Here is a 23306-nt window from a genome sequence, read left to right on the forward strand (position 1 = left end):
ATCTAACCTATTTGTAGTTAATAAGTCCAATTTGAAATGTGATAACTATAGTATCCTTAACTAACATTAAAAAAGTTAATACATTCTTCTCTAATTAAAAATCTCTTCCTAATTTCTGAATCAAGCGTGTAATTTCTGTAGGCTACAGTAGCCTATGCTTCGGAGGGGGAGGGGCAGGTAGCCTACACACGCACACACACTGGTAAAGATTTTCAGCTGGCAGGCAGACAATGGAATACGTTTCTGAGTGACAGAGTGAGGGCGTTGCATTTTTTGCTGGAACGTAAAATAATGTTATTAACCGATTCCCATGCTTTTAAAATAATGGTTCTGTTCAGGAACAGTATAGATCACTTTCATTCCCGGTTCTGATTCTGTTCCTTGAAAATGTGTTATTTTCTGGTTTAGGGACTAGATCCCCCACTGTGCCTCAGCTCCATTTGTTATCATTATTCTTTATTTGTCCAACTAAAGGTCCAGATCCTTTGAATACACATTTGTTATGAATGTGGTCCAACTCCTAGAATCATTTGTTATCCCCACTTCCATCCCAATATGTTGAGCTATACCATGAACCTGCCACGCACTAAAAGGGAATGGGGAATTCTTACCAGGAGGGCATTTTGAGACAGTTGTCATACTGTTTGATTGCTGTCGTGTCTCTCTGTCTCACTGTTATGTGTTCACACAGGGAATGGCCAGAATTTAGCCTTTGTCAGAGCACCACATATAATAATATTGATAATAATTTTGTCATCATTATGGTAATTGTACAAAAACATGTTTTATCATTGAGGAACTATTGACTGGTACAAACTGAACACCTCTTCATTCTGTCAACAGCTTACTGTTGGGAAACTTGTGAAATGTACCCCTTCCAACCTTAGGATAAATGCCCCCTGTCTACAGGCCTGGGTAAACTGGGCTGACAAAACCAGATACTGTGAATCTCAGTTTAAACAGAATTACATTTTCTAATGTATGCATATGTTTAGCCATTGTATAGGCTAATTGTCTGTAAACACTTGTTTTGCTATTTACTTTATAAACAAAAGGCTCAAATTGTTTGACATATGAGCATATTCTTCAGAGAGCAGGAATTCTAGATGGTCAGTCAGAAGTTGTGTAGAATGTCGTCCCACTATGTCAAGGCCTGAATGGATGCGGGGTTGACGTGCAGTAATTTATTGAAATAAACTGTCTGAAACCATTGTACCAATGTCAAAGCTTAAACATTGAATTGTCTAATAAAATCACATTTTGCTATTATATATGTGGAGTGTGTTTTTCCTTGTCTTTGTGGTTCAATAATGTGGTCTCAAATGGGCCAGGCAAAGCAAAAGCATTGGTCTAGACTACTTTGTTAAAAGTATAGAGAACTCATTCTTGTTGTTTCTGCCTCAAATGTATATCCATAGGAGGTCTATCCAGATGGACGTCCGTCAGTTGTTGACTGACAGCCTCCAGGACAGGAGTTGGTCCTCTGGTGCACCAATCAAATGCATGGCATTGTTCCCCAACAGCTTAGTGACAGGCTGTGTGACAAACACTCCCACCTGTGTAACATTCATAATAATATGCCATTTAGTAGACGCTTTTATCCAAAGCGACTTAGTCATGCGTGCATACCATTTTTTTTTTTTTGTATGGGTGGTCCCGGGTGATCGAACCCACTACATTGGCGTTACAAGCGCCGTGCCCTCCCAGGCTTTAATGGTTTTTACCTTCCCTCCAACAGACATATGAAGGACTCAATAGAGAGAAATAGTAATGGTGTCTTTTTGTGGACAAAGCCTATGGGGAAATGAATGGCATTTTTGGATAAATGCCAAAAATAAGGTCTGTAGGAGATCTTATATGTTTTGTTCTATGAGATACTCTACATCAGCTAATATCACTTTTTGTGAATTTTTAAGTATTTATGTAATAAAAAAAAGAACAAAGGCTTCATAATTCATAAAGTGTTAACTGACTGATAAGACAGCCTATAGGGAAGAGGTCAGAGACCTGGCAGTGTGGTGCCAGAACAACAACCTCTCCCTCAATGTGAGCAAGACAATGGAGCTGATCGTGGACTACAGGAAAAGGAGGACCGAGCATGCCCCCATTCACATCGACGGGGCTGTAGTGGAGTGGGCCGAGAGCTTCAAGTTCCTCAAAAAGTTATACAGCTGCACCATCGAGAGCATCCTGACTGGTTGCATCACCACTTGGTATGGCAACTGCTCAGCATCCAACCGCAAGGCGCTACAGAGGGTAGTGCGTACGGCCCAGTACATCACTGGGGCCGAGCTTTCTGCCATCCAGGACCTCTATACCAGGCGGTGTCAGAGGAAGGCCCTACAAATTGTCAAAGACTCCAGCCACCCAAGTCATAGACTGTTCTCTCTGCTATCGCACGGCAAACGGTACTGGAGCACCAAGTCTGGGACCAAAAGGCTCCTTAACAGCTTCTACCCCCAACCCTTAAGACCCGCTGAGCAGTTAATCAAATGGCTACCCGGTCTATTTGCATTGACCCCCTTATTTGATTCTTTTTTTTTGTTGCACTGACTCTCTTGCACAGGTTCAATGTACACTCACTGGACTCTAACCACACACTCACACATACTACACTGATGTTCCAACACACACACACAAACACACTCACACACACGCCCCTACCTACATGTACATATTACATTAATTACCTCGACGAACTTGTACCCCTGCACATGAACTTAGTACCGGTAGCCCTGTATATGAACTTAGTACCGGTAGCCCTGTATATGAACTTAGTACCGGTAGCCCTGTATATGGGTCCTGTGTGCCTCAGACTGTAGAGCATGGTGCTTGCAACGCCAAGGGTTCTTGAGTTTGATTCCCGCTAGGGAAAATGTATGCACAGATGACTGTAAGTTGCTTTGGATAAAAGCGTCTGCTAAATGATATATTTTATTATATAGCCTCGTTATTGCTATTTTATTATGTTACTATTTTTCCTTTAGTTTAGCAAATGTTTCTTATTTACTTGTTTAAAACTCTGCATTGTTGGTTAAGGGGTAAGTAAACATTTCACGGTAAGGGCTACACCTGTTGTATTCGACGTATGTGACAAATACAATTTTACTTGATATCTCATAGAACAAAACGGATACGATTTTCAGCCTTTATTCCAAAACCCTATTTTTTGCCCATTCATTTACCCCATAGGGATGGCGGAACGAACCAGAGGAAACTCATTTTCGGGTTTTAGGACAACAAGCTGGGGGGTTTATTCACAAAACATGGCCCCCGTAGTAAATGTAGCACCTGTTTTTGGAAAAACAATTTCATTTTTATGCTTGCTCCATACTCTGGATGTTCACCAAGGCAATAGAGAGTTAAAGGTTGATATCTATTCAGGATGTCATTGAGTATTGACCAGTTTTTAATACTGGGTAAAGCAGGTGGTCAGTTAAATTGTGGTATACGTTTAATACAACCCCTTCAATTGGAGTTGGCTAAAAGTCCATTATTGTAGTTTGTCCATCCATCTGCATTCATGTGATGACAGTTGTGGTGACACAATTCCTCTAGCAAATTAGTGTATAATCCACCAGAATCACAGGCCCTGGGCCCCAAGTCCCATCTAGCACCAATGACACACAGCCTGCAGGCACCCTCTGCGTGGTTAAAAGAAACTGGAACCATACGGTTTTCAGGGGAAAAGCACAGAAGAGGCAAAGCCTGAAAACTGGATGGTTCCGGTTTCTGCTGACCCCGCTCATGCGTTTCTTTTACGCCTGCTACTTTAGATTAGCCTGCAGGTGGATGAGCCCATGATGCTTCTCTAATAGGCTATTTCTGGGGTGTGATACAGTATGCCTGAATGGCTCCCTTGGGGCTCTTCAATGCAGGTGGTTTTGTTCACCGTATCCCCATACTGAATACCAGAGAGGACCTTGGATGTTGAGGTGATTATTCTGCCATTATTATACCATTTAAAAATGTGATTTTGTATACATTTCCACACTATGAGGTTGTAATAATAGTGTGAAATTGTGAAAATGATGATAATGCTCAGTTTGAAAAGACCACTGGTGACGTCACTAGGCGGTATATTAGTTAATAGACCAATAAGAAAGAGAGTTCTAAACAATAGCAGCTAGTTTTCCGTTTTTCCCTCCCACCCAGACCACTCCCAGACAGTCCTAGCCAAATTCTTCCTTTGCTACAAAGCTATTTTTGTTTATTTTTGACCATTTTAATTGAAAACAATGACAGTAAGGTACTTCATTGTTACTGAGAAATTATTTGATAGTGAGATAAAAATGGCTGCATTTTACCTTTAATTACCCAGCTTTAGACAATGAACACAGAACAAAAATAATCACAAAAAGGTTAATAGTATAAAAAGATTAATACCATTAATACCTTTTAATACCATTTCCACTCACACATGGTCATACAGTGTAGATACTCTGGCTCGGAGGTATACGTTTCTTTTGAAAGCGATCCGTGTTGTTAAATAACTGGAATTCAGGCAGTTAAACTCAATCTGCAGCGCACTGATGAGCAGGAATGCAGACCTCGGGGTAATGCGATCAGGGATGACTCGCCACAGGCACCTGGTGTTCCTCCTCGCGTCCCGGGGCCTGCAAGACAAGGGCTGGTTCAGGCTGGGACAGCACAGCACAGGGCCCTCCAGGGACAACCCTCTGCTCTCCCACCTGCCCTCCACTCTCCTCTCCCCAGGCCAAAGACAGGGTCTTTATAGCTGAGTGAGTCTGACCTTTTCATAAGCTCCCAGGAAGATTAAACCTCCCAGACTGATGGACGTGGATCTAGGTGGATCTAGGTATACTGCCAGAAAACAGACTGAAAAGACAGAGACTGGAATTATGCACATAGTAACATGTTACGTTTCTTAATTTACTGGGTCTTGCGCCACGTTTCTCTGCTAACCTGTATGTTCTGAGAGGGACTATTTTAGGGAGCAAGAGCTTACTAAGATGATATAGAATCAGTTTTAGAAGCTATGGAACAGAGAGGCTGTTTTAAAGTCAGTTTTAGAAGGTAGGAAACAGAAAGGCTGTTTTAGAGTCAGTTTTGGAAGCTAGTGGAATGGACTGGAGAGGCTGTTTTAGAATCAGTTTTGGAAGCTAGGGGACTGGAGAGGCTGTTTTAGAGTTAGTTTTAGAAGCTAGTGGACTGGATAGGCTGTTTTAGAGTTAGTTTTAGAAGCTAGTGGACTGGAGAGGCTGTTTTAGAGTCCGTTTCGGAAGCTAGTGGACTGGAGAGGCTGTTTTAGAGTCCGTTTCGGAAGCTAGTGGACTGGAGAGGCTGTTTTAGAGTCCGTTTTAGAAAGCTAGATGACTCTCCAGGCTGTTGACGTTGTGGGGGTCAGGGGATGTGACAGGACATGAGTGCCCCAGTCTCTCAAGGCCCTTTTCCACACAGCTGTTTTGTGGATTACTGCTGAACCCCTGCTGGAGCTCTCTCTCTCTCTGCATGACTGATGGCCAGATGACATCCACACACGTCCCTCTACTGACCATCTGTACGGCCGTCCAGCAACAGCCCCCTCAACTGGCTCAGCTCACATACCCCGGTTCAGCACAGCCATTCCTCTCTCTCTTTTTCTCCTCCTCTCTCTCCCCCACTCTTGTACACACACACTAGCATTTACTCTCTCTCCCCTCTCTCCACTTCTCCCTCTCCCCCTACTGACTGGACATATATTGGGTCCTGTCCATTGGACTGTTTTGTTGCTTACTGAGGAACCCCATCCTGACAATACGCCCCCACACTCCTCTGTCTGTCTGTCTGTCTGTCTTGACTCTGCTCTCGCCACTAGCAGCTCTAACTGCTCTGAGTGCCATGGCTGCTCCAGGGCTGGCCTACGTAACACACCAGGCCCCAGAGGCCTGGGACACCTGTGGGGGCCAGGGGGATGGTGGGCTGGGGGGAGGTTTTATGGCCCTCCATTTAGAAATGGGGTCACAAATGGTCTAACCACTAATACATCAATTTTGTCAGCTGCAAATCTGTACAAGGTGCCAAGCATGTCAGGGATCTCTCAACTATCCCAGCCATTCACGGAACTCCACATTTAAGAATGCTCCAAGTCGGATTGGGTGTTTTGGAGAGACTGCGTGTGTGTGTGTGTGTGTGTGTGTGTGTGTGTGTGTGTGTGTGTGTGTGTGTGTGTGTGTGTGTGTGTGTGTGTGTGTGTGTGAGAGAGAGAGAGAGAGAGAGAGAGAGAGAGAGAGAGAGAGAGAGAGAGAATGCTTAAGCTTGAACAAATGAGGAAGGGGACATTTCTCATCCTGCCCTTCAGTTTGCTCTTTGCAGAGTTATCACCTTTGACTGAAATAGAAGTTAGCGCCCGCTGTTTGTGAATCTCAACCTTTTCCATCACACGCGTTACATATCAAAATATTGTACTCTTAAAAATTTGCATGTAGTAGGCTGCCAGTGAGTGCCTGAAGCCAATGTTGTTCCTAAAAACAAACCAAGGAAATCAACAGAAAAAAATAATGTCCCATTTTCAGTATCTGCCCATGTGAAAGCCTTTATTGGCCCAGGTTCAGAACAGTTCTTAAGCGTTCCAAGATTCTAAATTCTCCAGACCACCTCCATGTGTTCTGGCTCACTCAGATAGAACAGTTTGTCACATCCTGTCTGGGAGAAGCCCCACCTGTGGAACAGAATGGCTGAACTTCTTCAATCTACCCCTGGGGCTCTCTGACTCACTGTGACATCAGCGGCCCGCCAGCCACACAGATCAGTCATACCCTGATCACAGGCCAATCACCTCTCAGCCTCCTGACCGTGCAGGCTAAAATTACCCTGAGGCCTCAGCAGGAGAGAGCTGCTGATCAGCAGGAAGGCTTTGGTGTTAATCATGCTGAGAACCAGTGGTCTTAGATACACCTCATCTCTTCATCTCCTTTTGATCAGGAGCACTAATGTAAGAGACCCACTTTTCTTCTCATTAATTATCTGCTCAAAAGGGGTGCATTAATTTCACCTTCATCTGCACTAATGTGAAATAACTGGACAGTAGGCATTCACTAAACACATTTCACTGGACCTATGTGACAATAAAACATATATTTATTAGAGCTTTCACCTTCTATGAGGTGACTATGGTGGAATCAAGGAGAACAGAGAGGTAGGCTATACGACAAAGCAGGATCAATGAGTTAGCCAGCTAACTTAAATAAACAACCAGAAATTACTATTGATTTTCTGGTTTATTTTAGTGAAAGTGTGAGATTTTGGCAATTAAGGCCTTTTTCTAGTTACCAAGAGTCAGATGAACTCATGGATACCATTCTCTCTGTGTGCAGTTTGAAGGAAGTTGAAGGTAGTTTCGCGAGCCATTGCTAACTAACGTAGGTACAATGACTGGAAGTCTACAGACCAGCTAACTGTACCTGTAGACTTCGAGCCATTAAGCTAATGCTAGTTTGCAAGCAACTTCCTTGAAACTACACTCAGAGACATACAAATGGTATCCATGAGTTCAGCTGACTCTGGGTAAGTAGAAAAAGGGCTTAATCCTTTAGAGTCTAAGACATTGGGGGTGCTAAACTGACATATGGAATTGTTTTAAGATGGTCATAATATGGATAATTTAGCTATTTGATTTTGAATTGTAAGACCTCTTTAGGTATAAAAAAATTATTTAAAAATTATTTGTTAAAATATAGATGTAGCCTTTACTACTAAAGCCCATAGAAACGCATTGAATAACATATTCATAAATGGCAAAAAGGACAGTCAAAAAATAAATCATAAGAAACAAGGTTTTGAAGTGTCTGTTCTAAATCTATTTCCTTTTTTTTTATTACACATATTTAACCCCTTTTTTTGGGTATGCACAAAACTACCTTCATACTTCCATTATTTTTGTTTTTACCGGTACCAGTTACCTTCAGACGAGTTCCGTGACAGAAAAATGGAGAACACCATCGTGTTTATGAGATGCTCCCCTTTCCATAGAGTGGTCATAAACGTTTGTAGGTCAAACCATTCGGACGCTACAGACGTTTCCGTGAGAAGACCGATTTTCGGGATGTCTCATGGTCTGACAAACATTTTTATGATTAATTTATGGTATGCAACTTAGATTGACGCACCGGTGCGTCAATCGACTCTAGGGGTTTAATTGATAAAATCTCACACCATCCCTTTAAGAAAGTTAAACTTACAGTGCCTTCGGAAAGTGTTCATACCCGTCGACTTATTCCACATTTTGTTGTGTTACAGCCTGACCCATTTACACACAATACCCCATAATGACAAAGTGAAAACATGTTTTTTGAATTTTTAGCAAAATGAAATACAGAAATATCTACATAACTATTCACACCACCTTTGCTATGACACTCCAGATTGAGCTCAGGTGCATCCAATTTCCTTTGGTCATCCTTGAGATGTCACTACAAGTTGGTTGGAGTCCACCTGTGGCCAATTCAATTGTTTGGACATGATTTAGAAAGAAACACACCTGCCTATATAAGGTACCACAGTTGACAGTGCAAGTCAGAGCAGAAACTATACAATGAAGTCCAAGGAAGTGTCCCTAGATCTCTGAGATAGAATTGTGATGAGGCATATATCTGGGGAAGGGTATAAAACAATTTCTAGAGTGTTGAAAGTTTCCAAGAGCACAGTGGTCTCCATCATTGGCAAAATATTCTGTGGTCTGATGAAACAACATTTTTACTCTTTGGCCTGAATGCAAAGCGCTATGTCTAGAGAACCAGGCACAGCTCATCGCCCATCTAACACTATCCCTACCGTGAAGCATGGTGGTGGCAGCATCATGCTATGGGGATGCTTTTCAGCGGAAGGGACTGGGAGACTGGTAAAGATAGAGGGAACAATGAATGGAGCCAAATACAGGCAAACGACCTTAGACTGGGGTGAATATTTACGTTCCAACAGGACAATGACCCCAACCATACAGCCAAAGCATTGCTGGAATGGCTTCAGAACAAGAATGTGAGTCCTTGAGTGGTCCAGCCATAGCCCAGATTTGAATCCCAATGAAAACCTGCGAAAAGACTTGAAGATTGCTGTTCACCGCAGCTCCCCATCTAACTTAACAGAGCTTGAGAAAATCTGCAAGGAAAAATTTGAGAAATTCCCCAAATCCAGATGTGCAAAGCTGATACAGACATACCCAAGACGACTCAAAGCTGTAATCGCTGACAAAGTTGCTTCTACAAAGTATTTACTCAGGGGTGTGAATACTTATGTACTGTAAATTAGATATTTCTGTATTTCATTTACAATAAATTTGCTAAAATATCTAAACAATTTTTTTCACTTTGTCATTATGGGGTATTGTGTGTAGTTGGGTGAGAAAAAAAAGTACAGTGGGGAAAAAAAGTATTTAGTCAGCCACCAATTGTGCAAGTTCTCCCACTTAAAAAGATGAGAGAGGCCTGTAATTTTCATCATAGGTACATATCAACTATGACAGACAAATTGAGAAAAATAAATCCAGAAAATCACATTGTAGGATTTTTAATGAATTGATTTGCAAATTATGGTGGAAAATAAGTATTTGGTCACCTACAAACAAGCAAGATTTCTGGCTCTCACAGACCTGTAACTTCTTCTTTAAGAGGCTCCTCTGTCCTGTTTGAACTTGTTATCAGTATAAAATACACCTGTCCACAACTTCAAACAGTCACACTCCAAACTCCACTATGGCCAAGACCAAAGAGCTGTCAAAGGACACCAGAAACAAAATTGTAGACCTGCACCAGGCTGGGAAGACTGAATCTGCAATAGGTAAGCAGCTTGGTTTGAAGAAATCAACTGTGGGAGCAATTATTAGGAAATGGAAGACATACAAGACCACTGATAATCTCCCTCGATCTGGGGCTCCACGCAAGATCTCACCCCGTGGGGTCAAAATGATCACAAGAACGGTGAGCAAAAATCCCAGAACCACACGGGGGGACCTAGTGAATGACCTGCAGAGAGCTGGGACCAAAGTAACGAAGCCTACCATCAGTAACACACTACGCCGCCAGGGACTCAAATCCTGCAGTGCCAGACGTGTCCCCCTGCTTAAGCCAGTACATGTCCAGGCCCGTCTGAAGTTTGCTAGAGTGCATTTGGATGATCCAGAAGAGGATTGGGAGAATGTCATATGGTCATATGAAACCAAAATATAACTTTTTGGTAAAAACTCAACTCGTCGTGTTTGGAGGACAAAGAATGCTGAGTTGCATCCAAAGAACACCATACCTACTGTGAAGCATGGGGGTGGAAACATCATGCTTTGGGGCTGTTTTTCTGCAAAGGGACCAGGATGACTGATCCATGTAAAGGAAAGAATGAATGGGGCCATGTATCGTGAGATTTTGAGTGAAAACCTCCTTCCATCAGCAAGGGCATTGAAGATGAAACGTGGCTGGGTCTTTCAGCATGACAATGATCCCAAACACACCGCCCGGGCAACGCAGGAGTGGCTTCGTAAGACGCATTTCAAGGTCCTGGAGTGGCCTAGCCAGTCTCCCGATCTCAACCCCATAGAAAATCTTTGGAGGGAGTTGAAAGTCTGTGTTGCCCAGCGACAGCCCCAAAACATCACTGCTCTAGAGGAGATCTGCATGGAGGAATGGGCCAAAATACCAGCAACAGTGTGTGAAAACCTTGTGAAGACATACAGAAAATGTTTGACCTGTGTCATTGCCAACAAAGGGTATATAACAAAGTATTGAGAAACTTTTGTTATTGACCAAATACTTATTTTCCACCATAATTTGCAAATAAATTCATTAAAAATCCTACAACGTGATTTTCTGGAAAAAAGATTCTCATTTTGTCTGTCATAGTTGACGTGTACCTATGATGAAAATTACAGGCCTCTCTCATCTTTTTAAGTGGGAGAACTTGCACAATTGGTGGCTGACTAAATACTTTTTTTCCCCACTGTATATTTAAACAATTTTGAATTCAGGCTGTAACAACAAAATGTGGAATAAGTCATGGGTATGAATACATTCTCAAGGCACTGTATGTCATGAGAAGAGGAGTGGACTTGGTGAACTCAGGTTGCCATTGTTTGTCTGTGTTTTGGCTTCATTCTGGTTGTGGTGGGGAGCTCCTGGCTGTTGTTGTGTTTTGGTTAGTGTGGTGAGGTTTGTAACGTTGGTCTAGCCCAGTTGTAAGGCAGGCAGGCAGGGCTCTGGGGCACTGCAGACAGATGGAAGCACTTTATGGCTTCACTAGACTGCAATTGGGCCTATTACCATAATTACAGCTTTAAAGCCCCAGCAATTTGTAGCAGGCATGCTCCGGCGAAACTGCCAAGGCTTTTGCCCTATGGAATCACGGCTCTGCTTTTCCCCCCTTCGGTTTTCCCGAAGAGACTGTGTATATCACTATCAGGGTAATGGATTTGGGGAATTCCTTCATGTTGTACGGCTTATTGTGCTTGCTCCCTCAGCTGTACAGAAAACCTCCCACTGCAGCTGGCTTATGAGTAAATTAAGATAATCTGTTGGAGGAGAAGAGAAGGAAAAAATACCAGAAAAAAACAAAATATCAAAGAAGAGGGGGAACATCAAAGAATACTCTTTCAATTAGGGGCGGGTTATCGTGGCAGCTGGGAGGCTTGGGGTAGAGTCTTTTCTACAGGGGATCCTTCTCGACTACTGGAAATCTGCTCTTCAAAGGTGAAGAGAAATATGGCGGCTTCATGAACATAAGAAGAGCCATGCAGTAAGCCCACCCCATCCCTGATCTTCTCTCTCCCCAGCCGTGTGTGTTTAAGGAACCACCCTTGGGTTATTAAAAAGCCAGTTAATGTTGAATCAGAACCTCTTCCCAACATAATTGCACTCTGATTAGATTCCATTACTACAGCCTATTAAAAAAATATATTTGATAGTGCCTGAGAGAGGAGGGGTGAGAGAGGGAGAGAGAGAGTGTGTTTTTGGCACCGTCCCAAACCAAATCTGCTATTAACATCAAGGCCTGTAGATCTTAACTAAATGGTGGCTGCTCATATACAAACCAGACTATTATTCACAGCGCTGTTTGGTTTAGGGCTGGCAGCCCAGCACTCCCTCCTGACCTGGCCTTTTCTTTAGGAGATGTCATAAACACATCACATATTCAGCTCCACACATAAACCTTACCATTGGCCCCACTAATGTCTTAATCAATAAGACTATTCAGACAAGTTATGTTTCTCGGAAAGCTCTTATTTCTCCTTTTTCAGGTTTCTGTGCTGAATTTATGTCCCCTGACTAGTGTTCCTACCATCAGGCAAACCTGATTATACGAGGAACTGTAGGACTTTAAATCAGATCATGCAAAGTCAGACATTTTAAACAGGCTAAGATAAATGGTTTAAGAAATGAAAAACACATTTGTCTTTCAACAATAGAGACACTTTTTGAAATGTGTGCATAGGCACAGAAGGCTACCCAAGCCTAGCCCTCAGGTTCTCCCAGATTGGCAGCGTGTGATGGGCCATACTCAACCTGTCAAGCCCCTAGTCTTCCACACATCTAACAGCACCAGTGGGATGTTTCTACTTGCTGTACTAGTCCCAGCCTGAGAGAGAGAGAGGACAGAGGAGAAAGAGAGAGAGAGAAAGTGAGAGAGAGAATGAACAAATAGAGGCATAATGATGGATGGATTGTCTTCTCCACTTTGTGCCGCTTGGACAGACACCCTGTGTAGTTTTCCTCTTCCTCCCTCCCCTGTTTCCCTTCACTGACATCTGTGGCAGCACAGGTGACACCCATAACCACCCACCACCCACACTCCACCTGTTGCAGTTTTATGCCAGAGGTCTTGATTGGGGGAGTTGGGTGAGGAGTGGAGAGAGGGTGAGAAGTGGTTTTAATCGTGAGGAGGGGAAGGACTAGCAAGGGGAGGGAGGAAGTGAAGACAGGAGAGGAGTGAGTGTGTGTGTGTGGTGTGCCCAGCAGTAATACTTTTGACCCTAATTATTGGTGAAATTACATGGGAATCCTGTTGAATCCTACATCTGATTTGTCTCATTCTCCCCTGTTTCTTTTGGAGGGGCTGAGACGAAACCCCTCTCTCCTTTACTTGCCCCACAAGTTTTATTTTCCCTCAGTCACAGAAAGGAGAGAGGAACAGGGGATATCTGTGTCCGAAATACACACAGCCCACTCAGAACAGGCCTATGCTGACATGTACATTCTCCCTCTCTCTATTTGGCTCTTATTCCCTCTCTCCATTTCTCTGACCCACGTCCCCTCATTACATTTGTCACTAGATGTATTTGTTGTCTCTAGGGACCTGTTGTACACTCTTAGAAAAAAGGGTTCCAAAAGGGTCCTTCGACTGTCCCCATAGGATAACCCTTTTTGGTTCCAGGTAGAACTATTTTGGGTTCCATGTAGAACCCTCTGTGTAAAGGGTTCTACATGGAACTCAAAAGGGTTCTACCTGGAACCAAACAGGGTTCTTCAAATGGTTCTCCTATGGGGACATCCGAAGAACCCTTTTAGGTTCTAGATAGGACCTTCTCTTCTAAGAGTGTGCTGTAGCAGTGAGGTTCACTGGTGGGTATGTACCATCTTTCTGGCTTCTGTTGTTCCTCCTCTCCCTTCCTCCAGTTCCCTAATCCCTGTAGTAGACATAGACAGTTCAGTCAGTCAGTTAGTCCTGGGTGAAGGTGGGACCTGTTCTAGCAGTAGGCTCCAGAGGCAGGGATGTGTCAGGCTCAGACTGGGGACCTGTTGTAGCAGTGGGTACAGGTGTCAGGGGGCACAGTGCTATGTGTGCCAGGCTGTGGGCAGTGCAGCGTGGTAAGAGTCCTGTTCTGTGTTTTTACAGGTTCAGTTGGCCACTGAGGAACAGTCCGAGACGTCTCTCTGAGCCAGCATCCAGCAGGCCTACCCCTTTCCCAGCTAACATCGCCCCTGGCCTGGCCTTGGCTCTGCACAACACAGCTCTTTCATTCTGCCAACCAACCAGCCAGCCACGGAAATAAACTTTTCCTCTGGATAAGAGCGTCTGCTAAATGACTAAAATTTAAAATGTAAATGTAAATTAATGTGACAAGCTCCAATAATAATAATAATAATATGCCATTTAGCAGACGCTTTTATCCAAAGCGACTTACAGTCGTGCGTGCATAAATTTTTGTGTATGGGTGGTCCTGGGGATCGAACCCACTACCTTGGCGTTACAAGCGCCGTGCTCTACCAGCTGAGCTACAGAGGACCACAAAATTTCCAACACCGCCATATCCCATCAACACCACTCCTCCCCTCTTCCCCTACTTCTCTCTCCCGCCACGCCTCAGTCCTGTCTGGACTTGTGCAACAGGCGTGCAAGGCCAGGGTGAAGGAGAGAAGGGAAATTAACTACTTTGGGTGATCTTATGTGGCTTTTTATAGAGGCTCTGAACATGCTAGACTGTGTGTGTGTTTTAGCACTTGTCAAAAACATGCATTGGTCTCACAACCAGCTAATATTACGTCAATGAAAGCCAAATTGACCTCACCCCTGACTTTATAACCCCTGCTAAAACGTGTTTACAACAAATGTTATGACACATTATACAGCATTGTTTTCACCATCTTCACACAAGAGCAACGTCAAGCCAACTGAAGTGTTACAGAGAACAGTCTGTAGTACGGAACAGTCTGTCTTATCCAAGGACACAGATGGGGTGGTGGAGGCTGGGGGGTGCACCTGAACTCACAACACCCCCACTAACATAACACAAAGAAACACTAACCAGTCAGGGCAGTCAGACAAACACAGGAGCTAGCAGAGTAAACGCCTGGAGAGAAACCCAGGACAGGACAAGCAGAGCAGAGCCCAGCACACAGAGCCCAGCACTAGGCTAACACAATGACACTAGCCTTCTGTTCCTGCTCTCTCGGAGAGAGATGAGAGGCCTGTCTGTCCTGTCCGTTCCAATGGAAACTACTCTGGCCTGTCCAGATGTACTACAGCTAACATTAAATTATCCACACAAACATGTCCATGGAACACTGTCCATTCAACACTGTGCTGCGGAGAACACAGAGGGAATGTATGTGTCACCACTATCCCTGAGTAACCCTACTCTGCTGAGATGTGTCTACATTAGGGAACTGCAGTTCACTGTGGGGCTTTCCGTCTGTGGGGCATCACTCAGTAGACAGACAGACAGCGGTGTTGACCAGTCCTGTAGCTGGCCTTACCTTGGCCAACATGGTCCTGGTCTTAGCCACGTCCAGGGGATTGGTGACCAACGCTGCTACTCCAGAAAAACGTACACATACATACACACAAAATGAGTGCACTGCAAACATTTCTGTTCTGTAATGACAAATACATAAAAACTCTCTTATGGCCTGCCTATGCAATATTACCAGAATTGACATCAATCTTATCTTGAGCTACATTTTATGATTCAATAGGATAAATTGAGACTCTCAAAAGATCTGTTTCTCCAATACAGGCCCATCCCCATTCCTGGACCAGATGCACTTCTCCTCCCGCTCCACTGTCACAATGAGACCCACGCCTCACTAAACACACACAGTCTCACCCCTCTCCTCCCATCCATGGCTGCTCTTCTTTATGCACAGCTAGAGGAGCTATTACCCCCCTCATCTCCCCTCTACCCAAACCCAGGCCAAGTTGGAGGCCCTGTATGCTGAAGGTTCTAAAGATGTCCCCATTAAGAGGAGAGGAGGAGAGTTGCAAAATCCCCTTTACCCCCTCAGTGTGTGTCTCTCTGACTATCCTCCAGTCTATGCTACATAGCAACTGGTGTCAGTAAACAGGGACATATGGGCCACTGAAGAATAGTGAGGGAGAGGAGCTGATGCTTGGCCATTTAAATGTCATACGTGTAAATGTTATAGGCGGTTTCCAATAACCATTTCTGTATGCTCGGGGACGTTCACCATTGTTTTAAGCACTGTATGGAGAATTAGTATGGATTTGACTAGCTGGGAGTATGTAGCAGACTTCTTTGACTTCATTTCGCCAGTGTAAGGAAGCTTTACTTGCCCAACCCTCACCAAGGATACTGTAGACTCTGTGTTGATAAAACATACTGGATACTACACTTGGAGGACCCTCAAAGCCTATGGTATCCATGCCAGTCTTATAAACCGGGTCCCTTTGGATTTGGGATCTTGAACTGGCGTAAAATCACATGATGTGATGATCCACATTACGATCAAGGTTAAATGCAAATCAATCAATGAAGTAATTTTAGCTCAACCCAACTTAGTGGTCTGGCAATGAAGCTGTCATTTCAACAGACGGTTCATAGGTGAGAGACAGCGCCGTTATGGGTCTCTTACCCTTTGACACAAGTAGTGGAATATATGAAGTGTGAGTATTTCCAATGCTGACTGGATCACACATACTTTATAAGGCATGATATGGGGAAGTGGACTGAAACCTGAGCATCCCTCTAGGTCCTCTGTCTGTTGTGCAGGGAAATCAACTCAACTCAGAGCTTGCGCTGTCTCCTCCTCTCTCATCCTGGCTTGCTCTCTCCTCCTCTCTCATCCTGGCTTGCTCTCTCCTCCTCTCTCGTCCTGGCTTGCTCTCTCCTCCTCTCTCATCCTGGCTTGCTCTCTCCTCCTCTCCCATCCTGGCTTGCTCTCTCCTCCTCTCTCATTCTGGCTTGCTCTCTCCTCCTCTCTCATCCTGGCTTGCTCTCTCCTCCTCTCCCATCCTGGCTTGCTCTCTCCTCTCTCTCCCCCATCTCCCTCTTCTTTTCTACCTCCTCTTCTCTTATTCCCTCTCTACTTCTGGCTTGCTCCTCGCCTCTCAATCAGTATCTCCCTCTACTACCCCCCCACCCCCTCCCCATCTCTTCCCTCGCCCTCCAACTCCCCCCCCCCCCCTTGTCCCCAGTGTGTGTTAGCACCAGGTGGGGTGGCTTATGTCCATGTCTCTGGTCCTCAGGGTGCAGTGTCCTCAGCCCAAACCCTCAGCTCCCATCAATCTGCTTTCTGTCTGGCCTGTCACACATACCGGTACTCAAGAGTTATGGCCCAACTCTCTCTGTCTTTCATTCTCTGTATTTCATTTTCAGTGCCGCAGGTGAAAGATTGTGCCAACTGAGGTAACCTGTGTGGAATTCTTCAGGAATGTGGCTTGGGTAAACTTCCTATATTCCTGACCCTCTACCCTCCAACCTCCCCTCCATCCCTCTCTCTCTGCCTTTCCCAAAGCAGCATATAATCCCCTGCACCTGCAAAAGCTCCGCACACTGCAGCCTGCCAAGAAAAGGACATGTGACCTTGCCTCCATGACCACTGCGTCTGAGAGCGAGAGAGAGAGAGAGAGAGAGAGAGAGAGAGAGAGAGAGAGAGAGAGAGAGAGAGAGAGAGAGAGAGAGAGAGAGAGAGAGAGAGAGAGAGAGAGAGAGAGAGCTAAAGATGGAGAAAGAGTTAAAGAGAGAGAGGGTTGGTTATAAGAGTTATCAGGCGCATTAAAAACATCTTAAACCTCATCGGAATCGGCCTGGGGCTGGGAACCAAACTGCCCCGCTATTTTTGTGTTCTCCTCTCCGTCTTCGGAGTGATGTCATTCACTTTTGTTCCCAAGCACATTACAGGACAAGAAAGAGAGGGGGAAGGAGAAAGGGAAAGACATGAAAAAAGTCCCAGAGACGAGGAGTGCAGTAAAGGTCCCCACAATTCCTCAGATCAGCAGAAACGGCCTGGCTGATAAAGTTATACTGTACTCATAATATGAGAACATAATCATTTATTTGGAGAAGAGAAGCTAAGCACTTATATTATCATATTTATGGAGGTTAAGTCTCATCCAAGTCAAGAGGGAACAGAATGGAGCCAGCTGAAGAGAACTGTCTGCAGTCTATGCTATCTTGCCAAAGAGTGAAGAAACAACATTTGTTCAATATTCACCTTATGGATTTGGACCAGCTCAGGCCTCTGTGTTCCATATTTCTGTGTTGATGTTCAAATAGTGTAACATGAGGCGCTAGCTGGGCCAACGTCATATTAAACAGGTTGGACTGGAACCCCAACTAATTACACAATACCTCACCCCTAGCTAATTACACAACATATACTTGTCTTGTTTGAGGTTGCTATAAAACAAAGATAATTCCCTCCTCACCGTTGGTGGGCATGACAGGACTGAATGCTGTTGGATTGTGTTGGATTCTGGCGTAGAGTTCTGGGTGTAGTTGGGCTGCAGGTTCTGCCCGAGGACTACAGATAATTGCTGGTCCTTCTTGAAAACACATTGTGATAGTTTGGTTTCCCTAGAATAGATGAAGCAGGGATGATTGCTGCAATTGAGGAACAGCATGGAATAATTACAAATATTAACCCCCCTGCAAACTTAATCTCTAGCATACATGCTGTCTTTATGACACACACACACACACACGCACATGTACACACAAGTACACACATACAGTACACACACACTCAAATCAAATACACACACGTTCAGAAACCCCAAAATACCCTTGCACAGTGTGGAGAGCTGGGAGAGCTGTCAGGTACAGTACAGGGTTGGGATGTGTCATGTGTATTCCATTAGGTTGCAGATTAAAAGGGAGACATCAAAGGCCTGTATGTGTGGTGGGAAGCCTCTCCACCCTCTCACTTCTCCTTCATGAATAACTACTAGAGGTAAATCTGCCTGGTCATGGAGAAATGGAGAATAGACACGTTTCAGGAGAAGACACAGATGCAAACAGTGTCGAAGTAACAAAAGTTTATTATAAAAACAGGGGGCAGGCAAACAACAGGTCAAGGGCAGGCAGAGGTCAGTAATCCAGATCAGAGTCCAAAAGGTACAGAACGGCAGGCAGTCTCAGGGTCAGGGCAGGCAGAGATCAATAATCCAGGGTGGTGTGACAAGGTACAGAACGGCAGGCAGGCTCAAGGTCAGGGCAGGCCGAAAGGTCAAAACCGGGAAACCAGGAACTTGAGAAAGACAGGCGCAAGGGGAAAACCGCTGGAAGGCTTGACGAAACAAAACGAACTGGCAACAGACAAACAGAGAACACAGGTATAAATACACTGGGGATAATGGGGAAGATGATGACACCTGGAGGGGGGTGGAGACAATCACAAAGACAGGTGAAACAGATCAGTGTGTGACACTTTCCTCATCCTCCTCTATGTGTGTGTGTGCACGTGCTTGCGTGAGTGTGTGGTGCTTAGACTTATCTGGTGTGGTGATGGACAACATTCTGGTTTCAAGAGTTTAAATGTGTGTTTCAGTCTTATGGTTTTAGTAATGATTACATACTACGTCAATGATAATAAGCTGTGTTGGTTTGGTGGGCCATGGGAGTGGGATACGACATGTGTGTGTTGGTGATGTTTTTGTGGATCTGGAGGTCAGAGGACATGCCGTGTGGATTTGGTGATTGCTCTAGTTTATTTGCTGACTGAATTCGATTGACAGGGGGCTAAATCCTAACTTGGAAAATGTGTGTGCAAGTATAACATAAAATCATGCAATGATGTCAGTGAGATATTAGCATGAAAGTTTGAGTTGTGTGTACATTTCTCAGCATAGATTGATTCCATAGTATGTAAGTGGAATGAATCACGGCTCTGCTGATCTGTACTGGTTGGGTGACGTGTGAGGAGCTCTTGGAGTCTGCTGACAGCTGTTCTGTGTTGGCTGTGATGCTGGCTCCGTATGAAACAGAAATAAAAGGCTGTAACGCAGCACATTTCTACCCCCGGAGCAGATGTGGAACTCAGGGTGAGAATGCCACACACAGACGCACACAAGCACACACATAAACTCACATAGTCTCCTGGCTCTCCCAACAGCCAAAAAAGACCTATAAATGTTAGCTAGCTATTCGTTTTATTTTTCTTGAGTTTCACTCTATAGTCCCCTCTACACTTTTATGTTTTTTCAGGCCAGGGATCTCAAGGAGAGACTGCAATTTACCCAGGCCGGTAGGGGAGAGGAGAGAGGTGAGAGGCAAGAGGAGATAAGAGAGGAGGGGAGAGGGGCAGAGGGGAGAAGAGAGAGGAGGGGAGTAGAGAGAGGAGGGGAGAGCGGAGAGGGGGAGAAGGGCCAGATTCCAGAGCTGGTCTGACCAGTAGAACTCTTCCCTGACGACTGTGTGCAGATAGCCTGGAGTGTAGGCCTTTGAGTGGGTGACAAAGAGGGGCTTGTGAATGACACGTCTTACTCTGGAGCAGGGGGGAGAGAGGGGTACAGTTCCATCCCCCGCTCCCCCCACAGCTGTGTGGCCCATTGTCCCCCCTCCCTCCCCTCCTGGTCCGTCCACGCTGTGCTGCCCGTTTGGGCCTAATGTTAATGGAATGTTCTGAATCCCGCACCCGGAGACATGATGTCACCCTCACTAATGCTGTCTTTTCAAAGAGAAATGGCTTTTATGTGTCCAGGGCCAGACAATGGAGAGAAGGAGGGAGAGAGAGACAGAGTTAAAGAGAGAGAGATAGAGAGAGAGACGGTTGACCATACTAGAAGAGGATGACTAATTGCAGCTCCATTTGATGGTAGCCGTGGTGACCCATTAAACGAGGGTGTAATTTCCTATTTTCTACTGCCGAGGAGATTTGGCCTAGTAGGGCCGACTCAGCTGTAAATATGTCAGAACATAAGCAGCCTATTATGACTTTACTGCACCATCATTACAGGGACAAATTAAAGCACAGAAAGACAGAGGGGAGGATACATACAGTGGGGGAAAAAAGTATTTAGTCAGCCACCAATTGTGCAAGTTCTCCCACTTAAAAAGATGAGAGAGGCCTGTAATTTTCATCATAGGTACACGTCAACTATGACAGACAAATTGAGAATTTTTTTCTCCAGAAAATCACATTGTAGGATTTTTAATGAATTGAATTGCAAATTATGTTGGAAAATAAGTATTTGGTCACCTACAAACAAGCAAGATTTCTGGCTCTCACAGACCTGTAACTTCTTCTTTAAGAGGCTCCTCTGTCCTACACTCGTTACCTGTATTAATGGCACCTGTTTGAACTTGTTATCAGTATAAAAGACACCTGTCCACAACCTCAAACAGTCACACTCCAAACTCCACTATGGCCAAGACCAAAGAGCTGTCAAAGGACACCAGAAACAAAATTGTAGACCTGCACCAGGCTAGGAAGACTGAATCTGCAATAGGTAAGCAGCTTGGTTTGAAGAAATCAACTGTGGGAGCAATATTTAGGAAATGGAAGACATAGAAGACCACTGATAATCTCCCTCGATCTGGGGCTCCACGCAAGATCTCACCCCGTGGGGTCAAAATGATCACAAGAACGGTGAGCAAAAATCCCAGAACCACACGGGGGGACCTAGTGAATGACCTGCAGAGAGCTGGGACCAAAGTAACAAAGCCTACCATCAGTAACACACTACGCCGCCAGGGACTCAAATCCTGCAGTGCCAGATGTGTCCCCCTGCTTAAGCCAGTACATGTCCAGGCCCGTCTGAAGTTTGCTAGAGTGCATTTGGATGATCCAGAAGAGGATTGGGAGAATGTCATATGGTCAGATGAAACCAAAATAGAACTTTTTGGTAAAAACTCAACTCGTCGTGTTTGGAGGACAAAGAATGCTGAGTTGCATCCAAAGAACACCATACATACTGTGAAGCATGGGGGTGGAAACATCATGCTTTGGGGCTGTTTTTCTGCAAAGGGACCAGGACGACTGATCCGTGTTAAGGAAAGAATGAATGGGGCCATGTATCGTGAGATTTTGAGTGAAAACCTCCTTCCATCAGCAAGGGCATTGAAGATGAAACGTGGCTGGGTCTTTCAGCATGACAATGATCCCAAACACACCGCCCGGACAACGAAGGAGTGGCTTCGTAATAAGCATTTCAAGGTCCTGGAGTGGCCTAGCCAGTCTCCAGATCTCAACCCCATAGAAAATCTTTGGAGGGAGTTGAAAGTCTGTGTTACCCAGCGACAGCCCCAAAACATCACTGCTCTAGAGGACATCTGCATGGAGCCATTGCCAACAAAGGGTATATAACAAAGTATTGAGAAACTTTTGTTATTGACCAAATACTTATTTTCCACCATAATTTGCAAATAAATTCATAAAAAATCCTACAATGTGATTTTCTGGATTTTATTTTCTCGTTTTGTCTGTCATAGTTGACGTGTACCTATGATGAAAATTACAGGCCTCTCTCATCTTTTTAAGTGGGAGAACTTGCACAATTGGTGGCTGACTAAATACTTTTTTTCCCCACTGTACCTTTAAATTCTCCCAAAGTGGAAACTGGACCAGAGAGAATGGGATCTGAAAATAGAGAATACAGCACATCATTATCAATCAATATGTCATATTTATAACAACGCTTCTAAATTATCTGTAGCTCAACTGGTAGAGCACGGCGCTTGTAACGCCAAGGTAGTGGGTTCGATCCCCGGGACCACCCATACACAAAAATGTATGCACGCATGACTGTAAGTCGCTTTGGATTTAAGCGTCTGCTAAATGGCATATTATTATTATTATCTTGAAGACAATGTCAGACCAAAAGCCTCTATCAAACGCCTTGGTAAGGATCACAAGACTATTCCTGGTACACCACCAAATGAACTATTTCCCTTCCTTTGGAGTTGTGACTTTTCCGTGGCTTTACATGGTCAAAGGTCACAATGATTCTCATGCTGCAAACCATAACATAAGACGTTGGAAAAGTGAATGCTGTCATGAGCATAACCTTATTTCACAGCAGAGCCATGCTAGTGATCCCTCTCTCCTGAGGTCAGCTGTATGACATCATGTCATCCACACGGACAGGACGGGATTTACTGGATCTGGACCATTGAGAGAAGGAGGGGTGGAGAGATGGAGGGGTGGAGAGATGAAGGGGTGGAGAAATGGGGGTGGAGAGAAGGAGGGGTGGAGAGATGGAGGGGTGGAGAGATGGAGGGGTGGAGAGAAGGAGGGGTGGAGAGATGGAGGGGTGGAGAGATGGAGGTAGAGAAAGTGTATATTTATAGCCAGGCCCTGGTTCCTGAGGAGCCTTTACCTCCATCCCTCTCTCATTCTCTCTTCTACCCCTCCTCTTTCTCTCACCTATACACACACACACTCTCTCCCTCTATCTCTCATCTCTCCCTCTGTAGTGATGATGAATAAATGAGAGGCCTGTGGTCTGGAGCTCAGGAATGGAGGGATGAAAGAAGGAGGGTCTGGGAGCGTGACGGAGGGCTGCCACTGGAAACGCACAATCAGTTTACACAGGAAGTTACAGGGAGAGGAAGTCAATGTCACTGTCTAATGGACGGGGAGCGGAGCGGACACACTAAATGTCACCCCCGTTGATCCTAGCAACAACAGGAGCGTTCATTCAGTTGGCCT

The 23306-nt window shown here is 44.7% G+C and overlaps 1 pseudogene across 1 annotated transcript in view; it reads right to left on the minus strand.

The window, feature by feature from the left end:
* Positions 1–12477: 12477 nt before the first annotated feature.
* The window catches only part of LOC311133964 (mitochondrial S-adenosylmethionine carrier protein-like), an 86058-nt pseudogene continuing 75229 nt past the window's right edge, over positions 12478–23306 (minus strand). The window contains exons 5-8 of the transcript in view: positions 22191–22235; positions 17192–17261; positions 15174–15232; positions 12478–12555 (exon numbers count right to left, since the gene is read on the minus strand). The product of the transcript in view is annotated as a mitochondrial S-adenosylmethionine carrier protein-like (transcript). The remainder of the gene's footprint in view (positions 12556–15173; positions 15233–17191; positions 17262–22190; positions 22236–23306) is intronic.

This window comes from Coregonus lavaretus (genome assembly GCF_964263955.1).
Source record: "Coregonus lavaretus genome assembly, chromosome: 8".
In the NCBI taxonomy this organism is placed as follows: Eukaryota; Metazoa; Chordata; class Actinopteri; order Salmoniformes; family Salmonidae; genus Coregonus; species Coregonus lavaretus.